The sequence below is a fragment of the Schistocerca piceifrons genome, chromosome 4, assembly GCF_021461385.2.
Source record: "Schistocerca piceifrons isolate TAMUIC-IGC-003096 chromosome 4, iqSchPice1.1, whole genome shotgun sequence".
NCBI lineage: Eukaryota > Metazoa > Arthropoda > Insecta > Orthoptera > Acrididae > Schistocerca > Schistocerca piceifrons.
Genome location: NC_060141.1, coordinates 437,468,989 through 437,491,689, shown reverse-complemented (window position 1 = coordinate 437,491,689; position 22,701 = coordinate 437,468,989).

Genomic DNA, 22,701 nt, shown 5'->3' with positions numbered 1-22,701 from the left:
TAAAATGCCTGCTAGTTGTGCTTTTTCTTACTGCTGCCTTCACTCGCTGATCTGCATCTTTCTTCTATAGCCTATTCATTTCTTTTGTCCACAAACGATGCTTGCCTTTCTTTGATGAGGCAGGGCTAGTCTCTTGTAAAGCGTCCTGCAGGGCTTTTTGTAGGTTGGATCGCCCTTATTGCTTATGTTTTCCCTTAGTGTGGTCTGGAATATGCAGTACTCGTCGTTCAACAGCAATATGTTGAACTTCTATGTCTTAGAGCTGCTTATGATGTTAAGTGATCTCCTCAATGGCTGAAAGTTGGTCCTTACAAGGGAGAGGTAATGGTCAGAGACTAGGTTACCTCCTCGCAGCACTTTGACATTTTGTACCTGTGATACTTTTTGTCTATAGCCATATAATCTATCTGAAATTCACCTGAAAAGGAATTTCGGCCCTTCCAAATCTTGGGTTTCGTAGGTAGGTGTTTGAAAGGGGCTGACTGTAGGACCATGTTATATTTGTCGCAAAAGTCCGTAAGCCGCTCTCCATTCCTGTTGGTCCTCTTGTGTGCTGGACAGTTGCCAACTATTCTGCGATATAGTCGCATTTTGCTAAGTAGTACGTTAAAGTCACGCATGAGTATGATGGTTTGCTGTTGTGAGATCTTGTCCAGTGTTTCTTCTAGAATGTTCTGGTAGTGTTCAACCGCTTCTATGTTTTTCTCGTTCATGTCATTTGTAGGTGCATTAGAGTTCACTACAGGGACTCTGGGAATACATTTTGTAGACTGATCTGCTGGAATTTTCACCAGTCCAGCATGGTTTCTAATGACATTTCAAGTTGTTCCCGTCTGGTTTTGCTGTGGTGATCCATTTGTTCTTAGGGGTTTCTTCTCTACCTGTTGTGGTGAAGATTCTCTATTGCGAAACCTTAAGGATATTGAGGAGGTCTTCTCATGAAGTGAAGTAAGACCTGTTACGTGATCGATCATCCTTTAATGTACCGCAAAACCAGTGGCTAGCTTTGGGACTGTCTTTATCACTCTGATGGTTGGTTTCCCCTTGTAGATCCTGTATCCTTGGGATTCCACCGCATCTTCGACTGTGAACCGAATCCCTTGTAGTGTCGCTATCTTGATATTATACTTGGCCATACATCCAGGGTATGTTTCAATTTACCTAATTTTAAGAAGGACTTGATATTGATTGTAACTAGGCACGTGATATTTCATCAATATGGTGTATATATGGTGACATATGGAAGTGCAAGCTTCCAAGAATCCAATGACCTGATTGCTCCAACATAAGTGGGGGTGGGTTGGTTACCCCCTGGGGTATTCTAGACGTTAATATTTCCATTCATGCTGAGTCCAACGAGTATTTAAATAGGGCCACCCCAATTGGTGGCATGCTGCTTACTCTCAAGGCTGTTGAGTTTTATGATATCAGCCGCTCCTAAAACAAAGGACAGACGTTGTTTGCAGCCGCTCTATTCGAGTCAGACGCTGCTGAAAATAGTTCTTTCACCTTCTTCGTCGTCCGGACTCGCAGTCTTCATCCGGCCTTGAAGCTGTTGACCATCTCCATCTGCAAACCAGACAGGGGTCCTCGCTAGTTACTATCAGCTGCGCTAGCTGAACCAAGGTATATTAACAAAGCTGTTATTCCTCCCCTCCTCCTTTCTCAACCGATGTTGCCCTTATATTTCTGTTGGAGCAGTGTATCGTTTTGATCTCTTGCATCATTAGTTCTTGAAATTAATTTTCTTGAAATCGAAATTGAGTGCAATGGCTTAATATCTACATCTACATCTACATCCATACTCCGCAAGCCACCTGAAGGTGTGTGGCGGAGGGTACCTTGAGTACCTTTATCAGTTCTCCCTTCTATTCCAGTCTCGTATTGTTCGTGGAAAGAAGGATTGTCGGTATGCCTCTGTGTGGGCTCTAATCTCTCTGATTTTATCCTCATGGTCTCTTCGCGAGATACACATAGGAGGGAGCAATATACTGCTTGACGCCTCGGTGAAAGTATGTTCTCGAAACTTCAACAAAAGCCCGTACCGAGCTACTGAGCGTCTCTCCTGCAGTCTTCCACTGGAGTTTATCTATCATCTCCGTAACGCTTTCGCGGTTACTAAATGGTCCTGTAACGAAGCGCGCTGCTCTCCGTTGGATCTTCTCTGTCTCTTCTATCAATCCTATCTGGTACAGATCCCACACTGGTGATCAGTATTCAAGCAGCGGGCAAACAAGTGTACTGTGACCTACTTCCTTTGTTTTCGGATTGCATTTCCTTAGGATTCTTCCAATGAATCTCAGTCTGGCATCTGCTTTACCGACGATCAGCTTTGTATGATCATTCCATTTTAAATCACTCCTAATGCCTACTCACAGATAGTTTATGGAATTAACTGCTTCTAGTTGCTGACCTACTATATTGTAGCTAAATGATAAGGGATCTTTCTTTCTATGTATTCACAGCACATTACACTTGTCTACATTGAGATTCAATTGCCATTCCCTCCACCATGCGTCATTTCGCTGCAGATCCTCCTGCATTTCAGTACAATTTTCCATTGTTACAACCTCTTCATATACCACAGCATCACCCACAAAAAGCCTCAGTGAACTTCCGATCTTATCCACAAGGTCATTTATGTATATTGTGAATAGCAACGGTCCTACGACACTCCCCTGTGGCACACCTGAAATCACTCTTACTTCGGAAGACTTCTCTCCATTGAGCATGAGATGCTGCGTTCTGTTATCTAGGAACTCCTCAATCCAATCACACAATTGGTCTGATAGTCCATATGCTCTTACTTTGTTCATTAAACGACTGAGGGGAACTGTATCGAATGCCTTGAGGAAGTCAAGAAACACGGCATCTACCTGGGAACCCGTGTCTGTGGCCCTGTGAGTCTCGTGGACGAATAGCGCGAGCTGGGTTTCACACGATCGTGTTTTTCGAAACCCATGCTGATTCCTACAGAGTAGATTTCTAGTCTCCAGAGAAGTCATTATACTCGTATACACTCTGAGGTGTAGGCTAATATATTGTGAAATAAAGGAAATATTAATTATAAGCCAATGCTTACACCTATTCAAGCGAAACTTCACCAAAATCCTGCGCCACATCACACTTTTCATGCAGATTAATTTACGCATCATGCTATCTAAAGAGTCGTATATAGGCGAATATGATCTTATCGGACAGTTAATTAGCCATCCCAAGCATGTAAATTAATCAGGAGAATAGTATGCGATACACTAGAAAGCAAAAATGAAGGCGAGCTGGAGGGATATAAGATATCTTTCTAAAACAAAGGCATTTGGGATAAAATTGTAACACTGAATTTTTTTATACAAGAGCGAATAAACGAAAGAGAAATTGGCACTCCGAAGAAAATTGGGGACTTACGGAATGCCTCCAAAAAATGTGATGTATGTAATCGTGAGAAGAATGGATCAAAAGGAGGCGGCCACCCAGTTACAATTCATCGAAGAAGTAATGAAGGAGTGAAAAAACATTTCAGAACATAATGAAGATGCAAATATAATAGATATATTTGTACCCAAGCTAGCAACAAATACGAAAGACAAAGATGAAGTGCTAAACCGAATATACGAATAGACAGCCTACGTAACACAAACGTGAGTCAAAATTAAAAAGAAAATAAAACAACCACGTAGTAGCAGAAAAGGAGAATGGCGTTTTCCTAAACATCAAAACTGAGAAATATAAAGTACAAAAGGTGAAAACATTCTACTATTGAGGCGGAAACATTAGGCAGGACGAGCGGAAGTAGGAAGAAGTCTGAAATGGATTAGCAAAAGTAACAAAAGCTCTCTCTAAGAAAAGAGCTCCACTGGTATAAGTTATTTACGTGAAACTGAGAAAGGTATTTCAGAAGCACATATAGGCTACAGACGTGTTCTGAAATAAAAGTGTGAAAACATTAGAACGTGCAACTGAAAGCATTTGAAGCGTGGAGCCACACAGCGATATACAAAATGAGTTGCACAGCTACATATGAAATGAAGGTAGGCAATAAGGAAGTTCCAGAAACTATTCCAAAATTAAACCACAGGCTAATGGAAATTTTCTATGACACCCAGTTGATGTTAATATGATACTGCTAGCAGCAGTAGATTAGTCCATTGGGATGATCAAGCATGCTGGGTGAATATGTGGAAGAACTACAGTTTACGACGTCGACAATCATAAAAGTGCGAAAATAGTGTAGAGTAAGGATAAGCGTTCGAAAGACCAAAGTGACGAGGATCAGCAAATATGAAAGTTCCGGCAAAATATCACTGCAAGGAAAGAGTTTGTTGGAACAAGTAGAGTCTTTTACGTATTTACAAAAAAATTTCTGACAGACAATGGAAACTATATGGAGGAAATAAAAAGTAGAACACTATGCGTAACAGAGCATATGAAGAGGTGAATAGTTCGATGACAGCAAAATTAATTTCGATAGAATTAAGGAAAAGATTTTAGAAGTGTTTAATATGCAATGTAGTATTGTTTAATAGATAATCATAGACCGTCTAAAAGAAAGAAGAAATATATTTAGCTGGCATGAAATGTGGTTACAGCGAAAATGTTAAATGTGGAATGGACTGACAGCGACGAATGAAAGACTCCTTGTGAGAGAAGGAAAGGAAAGAATACTATTGGAAATGACTGGAATGGGGAACTCACCTTGGCTGAGATGATTACTGCCTAGAAATTGTATGCAACGAAGAGTCATTAAGGGAGAGACTACTTAGAAAACAGGGTGAGGAAATACAAGACCTGGAATGTCAGACAACGTTAAAAATAGACGAAGGTACCAGCACAGAAAGAAAGAAGTACAAAACAGAGGAAAGTGAATGGCATACACCAAGAAGCAGCAATACACGGAAAAAAGCTATGGATGATAGAGCCTAAAATGTTAACAATATACACACATCACAAAACGTTTTGCATCACCTCGGCTCCGAGAGTCCCGGAACCTGTGCAGAAAATTGGAATAGGGATCAACATAAACGTCATTTCCGTCATTTTTATTGCTCATGAAAACCACACATTGCATGTCGTACCACCAGACAGCGAGACCTTCACAGGTGCTGGTCCAGATTGTTGTACACACCGGTTCCTCTAATACCCAGTAGCACATCCTCTTGCATTGACAAATGCGTGTATTCGTCGTGGCATACTATCCACAAGTTCATCAAGGCACTGTTGGTCGAGATTGTCCCACTCCTCAACGGCGACTCGGTGAAGATCCCTCAGAGTGATTGGTGGGGCAAGTCGTCCAAAAACAGCCCTTTTCAATCTATCCCAGGCATGTTCGATAGGGTTCATATCTGGAGAACATGCTGGCCACTCTAATCCAGCGATGTCGTTATCCTGAAGGAAGTCACTCACAAGATTTGCACAGAGGATTGTCGTCCATGAAGACGAATGTCTCGCCAATTTGCTGCCGATATGGTTGCACTGTCGGTCGGAGGATGGCATTCACGTTTCGTACAGCCGTTACGGCGCCTTTCTTGACCACCACCGGCATACGTCGGTCACCCCAAAATGGTAGGGAACCCCCGCCTCGCTGCACTCAATGGACAGTGTGTCTAAGGCGATTAGTCTGACAGAGTTGCCTCCAAACAGGTCTGGTTGAAGCCATATGCGACACTCGTCGGTGAAGAGAACGTGATGTCAATGCTGAGTGGTACCTTCAGCATGTTGTTGGGCCCATTTGTACCGCACTGCATGGAGTCGTGGATTCAAAGATGGACCTCACCATGGACGTAGGGAGTGAAGTTGCGCGTCATGCAGCCTTTTGCCCATAGGTTGAGTCGTAACAGCCGGCCGTGGTGCCCGAGCGGTTCTAGGCGCTCAGTCCGGAACCGCGCGACTGCTACGGTCGCAGGTTCGAATCCTGCCTCGGGCACGGATGCATGTGATGTCCTTAGGTTAGTTAGGTTTAAGATGTTAAGTCCCATAGTGCTCAGAGACATTTGAACCATTTGAGTCGTCACACGAAGTCCTGTGGCTGCACGAGAAGCATTATTCAACAAGGTGGCGTTGCTGTCAGGGTTCCTCCGAGCCATAATCCGTAGGTAGCGGTTATCCACTGCAGTAGTAGCCTATGGGCGGCATAAGCGAGGCATGTCATCGACAGTTCCTGTCTGTGTATCCCCTCCATGTCCGAATAACAGGGCTTTGGTTCACTCCGAGACGCCTGGACACTTCCCTTGTTGAGAGCCCTACCTGGCACAAAGTATCAACTCGGACTTGATCGACCCGCGGTATTGACCGTCTAGGCATGGTTGAAGTACGTACAACATGAGCCATGTGCCTCCTTCGTGGTGGAATGACTCGAAATGATCGGCTGTCGGACCTCCTCTGTCTAATAGGCGCTACTCGTGTATGGTTTTTTTTACATCTTTTGGAGGATTTAGTCACATTTATGAACAGTCATAGGGTCTTTGTGATACAGTATCCACAGTTAACGTCTATCTTCAGGAGTTCTGGGAACCGGGATGATGGAAAAATTTTTGATGTGTGCATTATCAAGAGTGTTGATCGCAGCCAGTGACTATAAGATTATTCCAAGATGATAAATTGACTGAGAAGCATCTGAAAACTGTTGAGCTTAATGAATTTTTAATATCTTATGAGAGTCTCCACCAACACATATTTGCCCCGTCAGGGGCCTCCCGGCCAATGACGCCAAACGCTCATTTCCATTTACCAACACATACTCTTATGGTATGAATTACAGGAAACTGTGATAAAGTGGTCTTGGATGCACGGTGAACGGAATAGGCTAGTTAGACATTTATCGGTGTGACATGAGAAGATCGTGGGTGCCAGACGCAGAAACAACACTGAGAGATAAAAGCAGCACCATGTGCAGACTGTCTCGTGAGTATATTGTACGGGGAAAACGTGCGTTGGCCAATGATAGTTGCTATGGACAACAATGTATTTGTGTCAGGGGTAACCATAGGCGGTCGCGGATTATAACAGCAGATTGGTGAGCCACATTGCAGTAGGACCGATCGTCAAGTCAATGCAGAAAGGCGACAAACGATGAGATATAATAGCATGCTGAACTTCCCGTGGCTAGGAGTCCACATTCATTCAGAGTAATTCCCAGAAACTACGTATTACCTAGTATTACTTCCGCTGTTCACAGAGTGTCTCGTTCATCTTAAAATTCGTAAGCCCCTCCCGTCCTTCACTTACATCCTACCATCCCTTTCCGATAAACGTACGGAGCTTAGTTGCGCAGTGGTAAAAAGTAAAGTGATACGTCACTGGCGGCTGGGATATGCCACTTGGTGTGTTCAGCCGCTGTTTTGGAAGGTGTTCTTCTTCACTGTACATTGGCCCCTTTCCTTGCAAAAATGTGGGAGTTGTGACGTGTGTACGATTGGAGTGTAGTTGAGTGTAATGGATGCATTTAAATGTAGTGTTATGATGATAAGAGTAGGTAGTGGGTGCAATTGGATGCCAGCACATGGCAAGAGGAGGCCGCAGAGCCTAACGTCCTCATCCAACGAACGAATCGCCCTCAGCAGTGACACTGCGGAGAGGTTTGGAACGGAATACAGGACATTGGCACAAGGACTGGTGATCAGGAACCTTACGCCACCACTTCTCCATCCCTTTCCAGCCAAACATAAGGAGTGAAAATTTCATCAATGACCAGGATTCGAACCACCTTAGCTACGCCACTTTAGCTACCTTAGCTACCTCTGTGTTAGCGCTACAGAATGCGGTTGCAGGTGGCGCAGTGGTTTGTACGATAGAGTCGCATTGCATTCAAGAGTACGGCGATTCAAGTCCTCATCTTGTCATCGAGGAGTAGGTTGTCCATAGTTCCCCTAGATCTCTTAAGGGACAGTATCAGGACGGCTCCCTTCAAAAGCACATAGTCTGTTTCGTTCCCCATCCTTCCCGCAATTCACGTTCAAGAATCACAAGAGGAGGAGGTATACTCGGAAAAGGCCGGGAGTTACGGGAAGATTTCAATTAGATTACATCATGGTCAGACAGAGAAGGGATGTTACACCCTGATCTTTCTTTGGACAAATGTTGAAAATATCTGCACATCTAACAATCCTTGGTGGTAACCCGTGGTCTAGGGGTAGCGTCTTTGATTCATAATCAAAACTTCTTCGGTCCCGGGTTCGATCCCCGCCATTGCCTGAATTTTGATAAACAATCAGCATTGGCGGCCGAAGACTTCCGGCATAAGAAGTCAGCCTCATTCTGCCAACGGCCTTGTCAAAGAGGGCGGAGGAGCGGATAGAGGTTCAGGGCATTCTCTTGTCCTAGGGGTGGGAAATTGCCCCTAAAGGCGGAAGAATCAGCAATGATCAACGACAGGAGGATGCAGAAGGCAATGGAAACCACTGCATTTAGACACGTAACGTGTATCCACAGGACATGTGGCCTGTAATTGAAGAAGTGTCATGATGATCTCTCCATTGGCAAAAGATTCCGGAATAGTTCCCCATTCGGATCTCCGGGAGGGGACTGCCAAGGCGGAGGTTACCATGAGAAAAAGAGTGAATAATCAACGAAAGGATAACGTTCTACTAGTCGGGGCGTGGAATGTCAGAAGCTTGAACGTGATAGGGAAACTAGAAAATCTGAAAAGGGAAATGCAAAGGCTCAATCTAGATATAGTAGGGGTCAGTAAAGTGAAGTGGAAGGAAGACAAGGATTTCTGGTCAGATGAGTAGCGGGTAATATCAACAGCAGCAGAAAATGGTATAACAGGCGTAGGATTCGTTATGAATAGGAAGGTAGGGCAGAGGGTGTGTTACTGTGAACAGTTCAGTGACCGGGTTGTTCTAATCAGAATCGACAGCAGACCAACACCGACAACGATAGTTCAGGTATACATGCCGACGTCGCAAGCTGAAGATGAACAGATAGAGAAAGTGTATGAGGATATTGAAAGGGTAATGCAGTATGTAAAGGGGGACGAAAATCTAATAGTCATGGGCGACTGGAATGCAGTTGTAGGTGAAGGAGTAGAAAAAAAGGTTACAGGAGAATATGCGCTTGGGACAAGGAATGAAAGAGGAGAAAGACTAATTGAGTTCTGTAACAAGTTTCAGCTAGTAATAGCGAATACCCTGTTCAAGAATCACAAGAGGAGGAGGTACACTCGGAAAAGGCCGGGAGATACGGGAAGATTTCAATTAGATTACATCATGGTCAGACAGAGATTCCGAAATCAGATACTGGACTGTAAGGCGAACCCAGGAGCAGATATAGACTCAGATCACAATATAGTAGTGATGAAGAGTAGGCTGAAGTTCAAGACATTAGTCAGGAAGAATCAATAAGCAAAGAAGTGGGATACGGAAGTACTAAGGAATGACGAGATACGTTTGAAGTTCTCTAACGCTATAGATACAGCAATAAGGATTAGCACAGTAGGCAGTACAGTTGAAGAGGAATGGACATCTCTAAAAAGGGCCATCACAGAAGTTGGGAAGGAAAACATAGGTACAAAGAAGGTAGCTGCGAAGAAACCATGGGTAACAGAAGAAATACTTCAGTTGATTGATGAAAGGAGGAAGTACAAACATGTTCCGGGAAAATCAGAAATACAGAAATACAAGTCGCTGAGGAATGAAATAAATAGGAAGTGCAGGGAAGCTAAGACGAAATGGCTGCAGGAAAAATGTGAAGACATCGAAAAAGATATGATTGTCGGAAGGACAGACTCAGGATACAGGAAAGGCAAAACAACCTTTGGTGACGTTAAAAGCAATGGTGGTAACATTAAGAGTGCAACGGGAATTCCACTGTTAAATGCAGAGGAGAGAGCAGATAGGTGGAAAGAATACATTGAAAGCCTCTATGAGGGTGAAGATTTGTCTGATGTGATAGAAGAAGAAACAGGAGTCGATTTGGAAGAGATAGGGGATCCAGTATTAGAATCGGAATTTAAAAGAGCTTTGGAGGACTTACGGTCAAATAAGGCAGAAGGGATAGATAACATTGAAACGTCCCCTTTTGAACAATTATACATGACTTTGCTTAAACTGACACACAATATTTTGTTAGCGCAACGCAATCTGACTTTCAAAATTCCCTACAAAAGAATGGCCCTGACTAACATTAAACTATACCTTTCACAAATCACTTACCTCACAAAAATCTTCGCTGCTCAAGCTACTGCAATACAGCGAGCGCCACTACTGCCAGCTAAATAAAAGATTCAAACTATGGAAGGCACTAACTACTGATAGGGATAGTTAGCAAATGAAAGATATTAATAGAGAACAAACAATGTATTTACCTTGATATCATCATATATAAATATAGCAGTTCATGACAAATTTCAAAACTCCGCAATCTCTCTCCCCACATCCACCACTGCTGGCGGCTCACCTCCAACTGCGCAACGCTACGCGCTGTTCACAGCCAGCTGCCTAACACTACAATGGCGAGTATTACAACAATGCAAAGCAGCCACAGACTGCACACAGCACAGCCAGTGATTTTCATACAGAGGTGGCGTTACCAATAAAAAAACCTAAACAGCCTACTTACATAGCCCCCATGCTCCCCACAAAAAATTTTACAAATTGTATTGGGCAGTGGCCAATACAGATTTGAAAAAAATTTTTCATAATTACAATAACAAAGAAATCAAATGCACACACTTATTGATACAATGTTGGTCAAAAGCTAAAATTTTCTCACAGTCCATAAAGACAGTCCTCATCATTCGTCACAGTAAAATTGCAGTGTTTTTCTCAAAGTCTGAGCAGTAAAGGAAAATGCACACAGAAGTAGTGGATTTCCATGCAATCTTGAAGAAGTAGTGTTGTCCTTCCAACGGAACGACAGTGCTGACTCTTGACATGCATACAGGTAATGGGCCACAACAGAGCAAACCCACAGCAGAGTCAGTCGAAATTTTGAAGAGTATTGGTAGGTAGGTCATCACAGAGCAGACCCACTGTAGTCCTGGTAGAGATTACGGTATTGGTGGGCCACCAGAGGTGCAGACCCACTGCAGTCCTTGTAGAAATAATGGTATTGGTGAGTCAGCAAAGGTGTAGACCCACTGTAGTCCTTGTGGAAATAATTGTATTGGTGGGTCATCAAAGATGCAGACCCACTGTAGTCCTTGTAGAGATGGCCAGCAGCCATCTGTTGTGACTGTGCAGGTGCACAATCACCATTGAAGAGTCTTGCGCATAATATAGCAAGTCCATAACCACCACTTGTGCACTCACAAAGTTTTTGGAATTGTCTTTAGAACCAGCGATGCTGTTATCCAGTCCCTTGCTGAATTATTAACACACGTGCAAACACTAACAGTCCCTACTTCTCACATATTGTCCATATACTATGACCAACAGAAACGTGTGCAGTGAAATGTAACTTACAAGTTAATAATATGATGAATGGTGACAATTACAATTTTCTAACATGAGAATACAATTACAAAGACACAGAAAACATCATTAAAAACATAATAATACAGGTAACATTTGTAGTAATGCAGGGTCGCCATATGAAACGTCCCCTTTTGAACAATTATACATGACTGTGCTTAAACTGACACACAATATTTTGTTAGCGCAACGCAATCTGACTTTCAAAATTCCCTACAAAAGAATGGCCCTGACTAACATTAAACTATACCTTTCACAAATCACTTACCTCACAAAAATCTTCGCTGCTCAAGCTACTGCAATACAGCGAGCGCCACTACTGCCAGCTAAATAAAAGATTCAAACTATGGAAGGCACTAACTACTGATAGGGATAGTTAGCAAATGAAAGATATTAATAGAGAACAAACAATGTATTTACCTTGATATCAGCATATATAAATATAGCAGTTCATGACAAATTTCAAAACACCGCCATCTCTCTCCCCACATCCACCACTGCTGGCGGCTCACCTCCAACTGCGCAACGCTACGCGCTGTTCACAGCCAGCTGCCTAACACTACAATGGTGAGTATTACAACAATGCAAAGCAGCCACAGACTGCACACAGCACAGCCAGTGATTTTCATACAGAGGTGGCGTTACCAATAAAAAAACCTAAACAGCCTACTTACAACATTCCATCAGAATTTCTAAAATCATTGGGGGAAATGGCAACAAAACGACTATTCACGTTGGTGTGTAGAATATATGAGTCTGGCAACATACCATCTGACTTTCGGAAAAGAGTCATCCACACAATTCCGAAGACGGCAAGAGCTGACAAGTGCGAGAATTATCGCACAATCAGCTTAACAGCTCATGCATCGAAGCTGCTTACAAGAATAATATACAGAAGAATGGAAAAGAAAATTGAGAATGCGCTAGGTGAATATCAGTTTGGCTTTAGGAAAAGTAAAGGGACGAGAGAGGCAATTCTGACGTTACGGCAAATAATGGAAGCAAGGCTAAAGAAAAATCAAGACACTTTCATAGGATTTGTCGACCTGGAAAAAGCGTTCGACAATATAAAATTGTGCAAGCTGTTCGAGATTCTGAAAAAAGTAGGGGTAAGCTATAGGGAGAGACGGGTCATATACAATATGTACAACAACCAAGAGGAAATAATAAGAGTGGACGATCAAGAACGAAGTTCTCGTATTAAGAAGGGTATAAGACAAGGCTGTAGCCTTTCGCCCCTACTCTTCAATCTTCAAAATACAAGAGAGGTTCAGGAGTGGAATTAAAATACAAGGTGAAAGGATATCAATGATACGATTCGCTGATGACATTGCTATCCTGAGTGATAGTGAAGAAGAATTAAATGATCTGTTGAACGGAATGAACAGTCTAATGAGTACACAGTATGGTTTGAGAGTAAATCGCAGAAAGACGAAGGTAATGAGAAGTAGTAGAAATGAGAACAGCGAGAAACTTAACATCAGGATTGATGGTCACGAAGTCAGTGAAGTTAAGGAATTCTGCTACCTAGGCAGTAAAATAACCAATGACGGACAGAGCAAGGAGGACATCAAAAGCAGACTCGCTACGGCAAGAAAGGCATTTCTGGCCAAGAGAAGTCTACTAATATCAAATACCGGCCTTAATTTGAGGAAGAAATTTCTGAGGTTGTACGTCTGGAATACAGCATTGTATGGTAGTGAAACATGGACTGTGGGAAAACCGGAACAGAAGAGAATCGAAGCATTTGAGATGTGGTGCTATAGACGAATGTTGAAAATTAGGTGGACTGATAAGGTCAGGAATGAGGAGGTTCTATGCAGAATCGGGGAGGAAAGGAATATGTGTAAAACACTGATAAGGAGAATGGACAGGATGATAAAACATCTGCTAAGACATGAGGGAATGATTTCCATGGTAGTAGAGGGAGCTGTAGAGGGCAAAAACTGTAGAGGAAGACAGAGATTGGAATACGTCAAGCAAATAATTGGGGACGTAGGCTGCAAGTGCTACTCTGAGATGAAAAGGTTAGCACACGAAAGGAATTCGTGGCGGGCCGCATCAAACCAGTCAGTAGACTGATGACCAAAAAAAAAAAAAAAAGAATCCTAAATGCACGCTCTCGGAAAAACATTGGCTGATGGGCGTTTGCATGTTTTGATATTTTTAACCAAGTACGTAGGTTTAGTGCAAAGGTTGAAAATGTTTAAGAGTGATTTTTGCTCCAAGATAAAATTAGTATGATGCTGTAATCGTTTTCCTTTAACAGTTTCCTTATTTGCTCATCTGAGCATACTTAAAAAGATCCACACTAATATAGCCCAAATTTCCAAACTGTTTCGCTGTTGGTTCCGCAATTCATGTGACGTGAACGTAAAACCTATTTAGACTTCGGAAATATCGTCGAAATATCAATTAATTCCCTGGTGGCACACCGTTTTCGCCAAAGATGGGTTCACGTGGTCTTTTTCTATATACGTTTGGTGCAGACTTTCTCGCTCGTCTTTTTGGTAGCACTTTGGTATTTACGCACCTTCATTATTCGTGCTCTTGATTTTTAACATTAATGCTCTCACTCTTTTATAGTGTTACAAAATCCGTATTGCTTCTACGAACGGGTCGTTGAATGAATTTCTCTGTTTTAACTTTATTTAAAAATGTACGTCACTTCACTTTATTCTTACCTTAAGAAAGCGAATGAGTGTATGACAGAGCTGGTGCTATCGGCCATTCTCCACACAGTAATATCTCTTGTCCTGCAACTATTAGTGAATCTGTAACAAGACTGTGTCACAGCAAAAACTGGTAATCGAACGAAAATGAAAGTCAGTAACTTTGTATTTGGACGTCTCAGTATTAACATAATATCAGATACCGTTTTCCCCTTTCCTTACAGACGCAACCTGACATTCTTCCATTGCTGGCGGTGAATAGTTTCTCTGCTGTTTTACAGGGTTCATTACGAAGCAACACCGTTCACAGTCTCTTGACGTTATCCAGAAAAGGCAGGTAGGCACGTTTCCGTAGGTGAAAAAGTTACTTTCACCGCTCGGCGTGCGAAACTCGTCTGACGTGGGCTCAAGAGAAACTCAGGCTCGGGCCGTGCTGAAAAGTCGACGATATGACCGCCACACCTGTGAACTTTGCCTCGGCGTCGTTTCGGCTCGCAAATGTATAATACACAGTGTGCCGCTACGTTGAAATACATGATAATTTACTATGAGAGTAATGTTTTTTTAAATATCCTGCTAGCTGTTGCCTCAAGGAACTCTTAATAATGTAATGGAAAAAATCTCATCATCCGGCTATTTCAACATAAAAAACGGAAACAAGAGCCGTAAATACTAAGGAACTTACATCATGGCATCCTCATACTGTTTTATTTACTGTATCCAAACCTGAAAACCACCACAAAATCTCATAGCTTAAGATCGTCATTCGCATTTGTTGTCATCAGTACAGTGTGCCGAGTACATTATACACCGGGTGATCAAAAAGTCAGTATAAATTTGAAAACTGAATAAATCACGGAATAATGTAGATACAGAGGTACAAATTGACACACATGCTTGGAATGACCTGGGGGTTTATTAGAACCAAAAAAATACAAAAGTTCAAAGAATATCCGACAGATGGCGCTTCATCTGATCAGAATAGCAATAACTAGCATAACAAAGTAAGACAAAGAAAAGAAAGATGATGTTCTTTACAGGAAATGCTCAATATGTCCACCATCATTCCTCAACAATAGCTGTAGTCGAGGAATAATGTTGTGAACAGCACTGTATAGCATGTCCGGAGTTATGGTGAGGCACTGGCGTCGGATGTTGCCTTTCAGCATCCCTAGAGATGTCGGTCGATCACGATACGCTTGCGACTTCAAGTAACCCCGAAGCCAATAATCGCACGGACTGAAGCCTGGGGACCTGGGAGGCCAAGCATGACGAAAGTGGCGTCACGGTAGCAGTTACAAAACCAGAATCATGCATTTCCTCGAAAAAAAAGGCCCGATAACGGTAAATGTGGTAAATCCAACCCATACCGTGACTTTCTCGTCGTGCAATGGAGTTTCCACGACAGTTCTACGATTTTCGGTAGCCCAAATTCTGCAGTTGTGGGCGTTGACAGACCCTTGGAGCGTGAAATCAGCTTCTTCGGCCCACAACACGTTACTCAACCAATCGTCATCTTCCACCATCTTCTGAAACGCCCACACCGCAAATGCCCTCCGCTTCACTAAATCGCCAGGTAACAGTTCATGATGCCGATGGATTTTGTACGGATAGCATCGGAGGATACGCCTCATTGCCAACCAAACAGTAGTGTATGGAATGCTGGTGCGACGTGCGACTGCACAAGTGCTGACTTCCCCGTGCATAGACTAACCCGGTCAGTCTCCATTTCTTCCTGAACTGTCTCAGCAGCATTACGCCTTGTGCTCGGTCGGCCACTACGGGGCCTATCGTCTAAACAACCCGTGGCTTCGAACTTCGAAATCTTTCTCGCCACAGCTGCATTTGTCAACGGACCTTTACCCATTCGAATGCCCTTCCTATGACGATAGGATCGTAACGCTGAACTAGCACATTCCCCATTGTAATAATACAGCTTCACTAAAAGCGCCTTTTCAGATAACGTCAACATGCTGCGACCGCTGGCGCATCTGATTCTCTCTCTCATTACAGCTCCTTTCACACACGATTGTCATGCGCAGTCACTGACGTTTTGCTGTCCAGCGCCATCTGTCGAACATTTTGTGAACCTTGTTTTTTTTTACTTCTAATAAAACCCCATGTCATTCCAAGCATGTGTGTCAATTTTTACCTCTCTACCTACATTATTCCGTGGTTTATTAAGTTTTCCAATTTATACTGACTTTTTGATCACACGGTATATGATGTGCTACAATCATTTTCCTCGTTCCTTTTACAAAGAAATGTGATTATAGCGGAAAACAGACAGTTTATATTATTGACAATATAATAGATACGTACTACAAGAGATACTGCTAAAGAGATAGTATTCGGCAGCTAAATGTTCCGAGATTTTTTTTTTAATAATTTCAATACTGAAATTTAATCGCACATGCTGTAGCAAACATTTGTTCTGAGCTGCATTAGCAAATGCAGCAGATAGGTACTGTTGCGAAGAAGGAAGTATAAATGGTGGGTTGTTCTGATGTAACAAACTGATAAAGTGTTATCGGAAGGAAGATTACGGTTTGACGTCCTTCGTCATCGAGGTTGTCAGAGGCTCGGAATCATTCGAGGACGGGACAGGATATCGGCCTTGCCTTTTCTAAAGAACTGTCGAGGTATTTGCCTGGGGTGAATTAGGGAAATCACGGAAAATGTAGCCGGCCGGTGTGGCCAAGCGGTTCTAGGCGCTACAGTTTGGAACCGCGCGACCGCTACGGTCCAGGTTCGAATCCTGCCTCGGGCATGGATGTGTGTGATGTCCTTAGGTTAGTTAGGTTTAAGTAGTTCTAAGTTCTAGGGGACTGCTGACCTCAGATGTTAAGTCCCATAGTGCTCAGAGCCATTTGAACCATTTTTTTTTTTTTTTTTTTTAACGGAAAATGTAAATCAGGACTGTCGGACGCTGATTTGAAGCGGCCTTCTCCCGAGAGCAAGACCATTGACCACCGCGCCACCTCACTCGGTCAGACATTATTAATAACTCATGAAAATCCTCTTGAATTTGAACAGAGTTCTATTAGCTTATAAATTACATTTTTGACGTAAGAGCTACAAAACAATACGTATTTATTTAAGACGTTTTGCAACTGACATTTGTTAACGATCTTTGTGTGTTCTACGTAGTTCACAATGTTCCGTTGTTCTTAATGACGTTTGTGGCTGAGATATCCACATAGGTAGTTACTTAACATTTTCACAGCCACTATTAGGACAATTTTTTATTTAATAACGTATCCAATTGCGAACTACTCTCCTTCTTATCAAACGTTCGTGGATCATCCGGAGAGCGAAACATTAGATACCGCGATTTATTACAGCTTAAAGCGTATTTTGCTGTGTTCTACATTACCCACCTTTTCCTACAGCCATAATCAAACGCAAATTCAGATCTGCTTCTCTAGTACCTGTAACTTTCTTGAAATCAATTTTTTTTTTTTGCTCCCTTGCTTTGACGCGTGACGTGGCACACTAACTTAACGATCGTTCTGTTATGTATCAGTCCTTGCTGACTTTGATATTATGTGGATCACATCTTCCGAAAGTTCAATGGTGTGTTTTAAGTCTCGTATATTCTAAACACTGACGTGAAGAAACCTTTGAGCACCTTTCTCCAATTATTTTGGAAATTTCGATGTAATACTAGACACGCCTCTTGCGTTGCTTGATTGCAACTCTTCCAAATCTATATGTCCACCCACCAGCAACCATTTTTTCTTCTATCTATTTGGCAAACAGATTCTCCACCTCACATATGCCATCCAGGCACTCTTTCCACCTATCAGCCGTTTAAAGCTGAACTATGTTTGCACACCTAATACCTTCCTTTTTAAATACAAAGACTAGTATTTTAACATTTCTGCATCGTAAACGCGTCTCGTGCTTTATCGGTGTAAACTATTGATGTTGTTTTTACCAGTATATGACGCATTAGGAAATAAATTATGCGTGCACCATTTACTTATTTACTAATGTCCAATCAGAGCAAGACACAGTTTATGCTAGTCACTCATCTTACGACGGTACATGGGCTGCAACCGCTCACTGCCCATTACTTTTGAAAACTTTGCTGGAGAGAGTCAGCGATCACAATGTAATGTTTGAAATTAATTACAGAACAGTCTAGATTTAAAAGCACGTTCATTAAACGGTGATCGGTTTCGATCATCGCATGTTCATCTTCCAACCTTCAGCTGTAATATAATGCAGGATATAAATTGGAAGGCTACGTAAAAAGAACTTAAAATTAGCTATAAAATTTCGTAACACAGATATACCCACATTGGTGTATAATAGCTGTGCATGGAGCAGGAACCGCTGAATGATGATGGTCAGCTGTTGGGGAGAGCAGTACACATATTTCTTAAATACTGGAGGCTCCGCCTATAGCTGTCCACACTAGGAAAGATCGTATATGAAATTGTAACTAGGTAGGTAGCCAAGTGTGTTCCGTATAACGTACTTCAAAGTTGGAAATACACTCCATTATAGTTTCAAAATCCTTCAATGAAAGCAATCAAGTACACTCGGCAGTTGATAACTTTTAATCTGAAGAGTGTACTGCGGGTAGAACTAATTCCTGTTCTCTACTACAATCTGCTTCAAACACAGAAACTGGAGTACACCGTCTAAGAACAGAAAACATTTTGTTGCATTCCATATAATCAAATTTTTCCAAATGTATGAATGAAGTCTATGTTTTCTTATTTTCCTATGTCTGCCCTCTATTACGGTGCTGGTTATTAAAACTTGCTACACAATGAAGGCGTCATACATCAAGCGACAAATTGCCAACAAGTGTACTGCATGCCTTAATATGCATTAAGTAGCATTTCAGCGCAGCCCCCAAAGGAGAAACGTCATCAGCATTCAGTGTATAAGGAAACATTATAGAGTGAGTTTCGCGTTTGGAAATCCATCTGAATATAGCTGTCTATGAGAAAATCTTATTATTCCTGGTGTAAAGTCTTAACAGAACACTTCGGAATCCTGTAACGGGAGGATCGTAGCCTGTCGAGATAGCTGCTCACGTAGGTCAGGATCCCTTGACTGTCACGAGAGCTTGGTGTAGGGATTGGGGGTGAAGGACCTCTAAATTGGGTGGAGGAGCGAGACTGTCAGTGAACAGAAAGAACTTCCGCTCTCCGCCCTCGGTGTGGCTGTAGCAATGTGGTGGTAGGTAATAGTGGGTGTTAGGCATTCAGCTACAAAAACGGGTATATCATATTGTGTGATGACTACACAGATGATCAGGATAGTCCTACGATTCTGTAGGAGCGATACCTGGTGACCTGCAGAGAAGTGAAGCTTCTCTTAAGATCATGCAAATGTAAGAAAAGGCAGTGTCAGGGAACGCGGACGTCTTATTGAGGAAAAACTAATGGGGATTGCCCAATGAAGCGAGAAAATACGGGCATACCAGCACGCGTGGATATATTAAAGAAGGGGTTCATTTAGGTACAACAGGAACTAGTGGTCACTGTAACAGTTTGGTTTACTACTATGAAGCACCAACATACGAATTACTCACCGAGACAAGAATATCAACATTTAATACATGGACAATGGATTGTAATTATGATATACGAGTATAATCTTGGCACATGTGGATGAACACAATAAAAGCGTAATCACGAGATTAAATCACGGATACGGTCAATGACTGCAAGAATGGTTAATGGATTAAAGAAAGAGCACGAGATTTAAATGGTTCAAATGGCTCTGAACACTATGGGACTTAACATTAGAACTACTTAAAAACTAACCTAAGGACATCTCACACATCCATGCCCGAGGCAGGATTCGAAACTGCGACCGTAGCAGTCGCGCGGTTCCGGACTGAAGCGCCTAGAACCGCTCTTCCACAGCGGCCGGTGAGCACTGAATGATAAGTATGAACACCAACAGAAGCGCCAAAGTAGCTGATGGAAGCAGTTAGCTGGCTGTAAATGTTAAAACTGTACACTTAAGTCCTAATGAAAGTTAACTAGCCTGGCGTCCCCCTTGAGTCACTGATTGCATCGCCGGGTTATTCTTATCACTCTTGTTCAGTGAAAACGCGGAAGACAGTGGCAGTAAAGGCTGGAAATTCTGAGTCCAGCTCGACCTGGTACTCAGTCCTAATATCAAGACATGCAATTATACGACACGTCGGTAGCAAGCACTTACTCATCGATAGCCTGCCGCCGACCGCGGTGGCCGCGCGGTTCTAGGCGCTGCAGTCCGGAACCGCGGGACTGCTACGGTCGCAGTTTCGAATCCTGCCTCGGGCATGGATGTGTGTGATGTCCTTAGGTTAGTTCGGTTTAAGTAGTTCTAAGTTCTAGGGGACTGATGACCTAAGATGTTAAGTCCCATAGTGCTCAGAGCCATTTGAACCATTTTTTGATAGCCTGCCAGTACTCACTCTTCGGTGACACAGCAGCAAGGGCCTGTCACTTAACTCTCTTAAACTTGACTGTTCCTGCCAGGGTAGGAACCTCGCTGGCCTAGACACTGATATTGTCAGTATAGACCAACAACAATTTTGCAAATACGAGGTATGTTCGAAAAGTAAATGTACTGTGACCGTAATGGGCAGTGGTTTTCTTTTGGTGAGGGGGGAGCGGTCGGATACAAAGACTGAGAACATCGCAGGAACACGGTAGTACGTAAAAGATGTTGGTAAGAAATCCCTCCAACTGCGAGCCACGTGCTGTGACCCGTTTCCTACTCGTGGAAGGAGTAACACCTACCGAGTTTTTTAAGAACTAAAACTGTTTACAGCGAAGCTGTTATGAACAGAAAAAGTGTGTTTAGGAGTATAGGGTGTTTACCGGAGGCAAAACAAATGTTCATGATGAACAGAGGAGCGGAAGACCTACCATTTTGACTGCAGAATTGGTACAAAAAATCGCGGTTCGTTAAGACCACCGATTGACAGAGGATATAATTTCTGCGAGTTTCCACAACTCACCTGAATTGTCTTTCACGAGATACTCACAGAAACGCTAGGATACCGAATATTGTACGAAAGTTGTGTTCCGAAACAGATGACAGTAGCACAAGAATGATCGCTCAATAGCGCTCGCGAGTTTCTTGAGTAACTGAAATTGGAAACACGGGGATTTTCTGAGCTCTGTTTGTGACTGAAAATGAAGTGAGGGTGGCTCGTTACATGTCTGTGACCAAAGGACGGTCCTCACAATGGCGCAACACCAATTCCCCATCTGCCAAACAATTCAAAACCACAATTTCAGCCAAAATGCTCATAACCTCAGTGTTTTGGGACTGAATATGCATCATTTTGGTCGAATGTCTGCCTCGGAGGAGACCTACAATGCACAACGATATTGTCAGACCCTTCAAAAACTCAAAACGAGTATTCAAAAGAAAATTAAGGAAATGTGACGAGAGGAGTGTGCTTGTACAACAACTCCCATCCTCACAAAGCCTCAGCCACCTATGCGCTCTTGGACGTTGCGATGTTTTGAACCAAGTCCTGCATTCCCCTAACTTGACTCAAAAAGGTCCAAATGGCTCTAAGCACTATGGGACTTAACATCTGAGGTCATCAGTCCCCTAGACTTGGAACTACTTAAACCTAACTAACCTAAGGACATCACACACGTCCACGCCCGAGGCAGGATTCGAACCTGCGGCCGTAACAGCAGCGCTGTTCCGGACTGAAGCGCCTAGAATCGCTCGACCACAGCGGCCGGTCCTAACTTGGCGCTTGCAGATTATATCTGTTCACCTCCCTGACGGTACACATGAGTGGAATTAAATTATCAACCGTCAAACAGGTGCAGAAACGGGTTCTTAAGTGGGGAAAGGAGCTGGTGGGAGAGTTCTTGGAGGTGGTCATAAAGAAGCTTGTGCCACAGCTCACCACATGCAACGAACGGGATGTCCGTTATGTGGAGAAATAGTCAACTAGTGTATGAACAAAATTCTGTAATTTTGTTTGCAGACATACCTTTTCTTAAAAAGTATAAAAATCTAGAACACTTACTTTCTGAACATGACTCGTAAGTTAGATTCCAACTGACACCGATTTTGTCACTGTTAACCAACCATGCTGTAGCATAGGGAGAAAGCTAGAAAATCTTTCCCATTCCATGGCAGTTTTCTAAACCTTACACGTAGGCACATGCAAGAAAGCACACATTCTACAGGAATAATTCCTGTCAGCCAGTCACAGTGCCCGTTTTAAGGATTTTAAATGAATGTTATTTTCAGCTGTGATCATGGAGACACAGTGGGTCTCACAGTTCTCCCGTTCTTCTAGTTACACCTGGTTTCAGATGTTATCTTTAGAAAGGTATACCTTGAAGCAACTCGCACAACGAAGTTTTATGGCAGACAGCCCGGCCTCTTAGCTGAGCGCTGGCCTGAGATGGGACAAAACGAATTCCGCGTTGTCTACCTAATGTGGAGGACAGCTTTCAGATCTTAAAATGTGTAGGACTCAACGTTCCTTTTAAGTAAGCTTCCATGTTACGTGAACCAGGCAGAAGGAACTCTCCTTGACTGCAGAAAATACAGGTCCCTCACTGTAATAAAAGGAATGAAAGGCTTATTTAGCTGAGCATTCACCTGTAATATTGAATATTGTC